The following is a 2224-nucleotide window of genomic DNA, read 5'->3' as shown; positions in this document are numbered from 1 at the left end:
TCCACCTGGTACAGCGAAATTAAATGCCATTTCAGTGTACATCATACATAAGAAAACTATAAAAATAAAACACAAACACATATCTTCACATTCTACACAATTGAAAACCCCTGATACTGCATCAATATTACACCAGAGGTGGGATTCAGCAGGTTCTGACCAGTTCTGGAGAACCGGTAGCAGAAATTTTAAGTAGTTCAGAGAACCGGCAAATACCACCTCTGGCTGGCCCCGCCCCATCTATTCTCTGCCTCTGGAGTCCCAGTTGATCAGGAGGGAATGGGGATTTTGCAGTATCCTTCCTCTGGAGTGGGGAGGGACTAGGGATTTTATAATATCCTTCCCCTGCCACACCCACCAAGTTATGCCCACCAAGCCATGTCATGCCCACCAAACCACGCCCACAGAACCAGTAGTAAAAAAAATTGAATCCCATCACTGTATTACACTATACCGTAGAATTCAGTATAGTTACTGCTCTGAGATAGAAGCTGTTTTTCAGACTGTTTGTCCTTGTTTTTTCCCCCCACATGTTTTTTTATTTTTAAACATAAAAGACAACATTAAAAAAAAATTCATCCATTACATACAGCATGTCATTTGGTTACAAGTGTTTTTGCATCCGTATTTTCAATTACATATACAATCACAGTTTTTCCATCCAATATAGCCAAAAACCTCACTTTCATTGTACAGGATATGTTCAATTATGATTAATATTTCTTTCTTTTCAATAAGCTTAATTCTCTTACATTCTTGATTGTCTGCTTAACAACAACAAACCTTTATGCAATCATTGTCTCATTTTAAATATTTTTACAGTATAAAAGAATTTACCAAGTGTTTATGTTTATATATATTTCACTACTTTCAACAGGATATATTTATGGTATGTACTTAGAGTTATATATTATATTACCAATCTTCTATCAAATGTACATTGGTTCATTTATTCCCAATAAAAAGATCTCTGGTTTGAGGTCTATGTGTTTATGTATCATTTTCTCCAACCACAGGTGGATTTTAGTCCAGTATCTTTTAGCTTCAATACAAGTCCACCACATGTGGTAGTATGAACCCGGTATCTGATGACATTTACAACACTTATCCGATTTATTCTTGGACATTCTTGCAATTCTCGATGGGGATAGATGCCACCTGTAAAACATCTTATACAAATTTTCTCTATATGCAGTTGACATTGTCATTTTATAATTTTGAGACCACAATTTCTGACATTTCTCTAAATCTATCCCATGCCCAAAGTTTTTCCCCTAAGCTATCATAGTTTCTTTAACTTGTTCCTCTTGTAATTTAGTCTCTAATAAATATCCATATAGTTTTTAAATTACTTTTTCATCAGTACCAATTAAAATTTTATCTAACTCAGTCATTCATTGACCTATTGATTTTCTATCTTCATTATATCTAGATCATGGGTCGTCAACCTGGTCCCTACCCCCACTAGTGGGCGTTTTGGGATTTCAGGTGGGCGGTGGGGATTTCGGAGGTTGAAACCTCCTTTTGAACTAACGCGCGAGAGAATGAGTGCGTTAGGGATTTCGGAGGTTAAAACCTCCTTTTGTGCGAGTGGGCAGGCGAGCGCGAGTGCATGCACAAGCAAACACGTGGGAAGAGGAAGGGGAGGAGTAGAAACTGATAGCAGGGACAGGCAGAAGCGGAGCAGAGCAGTTGCAAAATAGGAGAAAGAAAAGGCAGGAGAGAATTGTTGTTGGCTAATAATAATAAGTGGGCTAACTAGCTCAGCCTTACTTTTGTACATAGCCCTCAGGAAGATTTTAAAAAAAAGGAGATAAAAAGGAAAAGCACCGAAAGAGGAGACCTTCGTTTGTTCCTTACAAAAATCGAACCAGATATCAAATATTTAGTCTCGCAGCATCAGCCTCAAAGATCTCATTAATCACTAGTAAAGCTAATTTCATTTTACTTTATTGTTTTCTAATTAAACTTTATAAAGTTAAAAACATTATAAACATGCATAAAGTAGAAATAAAAAGATAAATGTATGTACATTTCTTTTTTTAAAAAACACCCTCCTTTCTAAAAAATATTCCGCACTTGCGCAAAAACTGGTGGGCGGTAAGGAAATTTTTCCATCAAGAAAGATCCATTAGTGGGCGGTAGGTAGAAAAAGGTTGACTACCACTGATCTAGATTGTATCTGTAAGTATGAATACCAATTCATTTCTATTCCTTCTTGTTT

Source organism: Natrix helvetica (assembly GCF_964273705.1).
Source record: "Natrix helvetica genome assembly, chromosome: 4".
NCBI lineage: Eukaryota > Metazoa > Chordata > Lepidosauria > Squamata > Natricidae > Natrix > Natrix helvetica.
The sequence above is the reverse complement of the archived record's forward strand: the minus strand, read 5'-3'. Positions refer to the sequence as shown.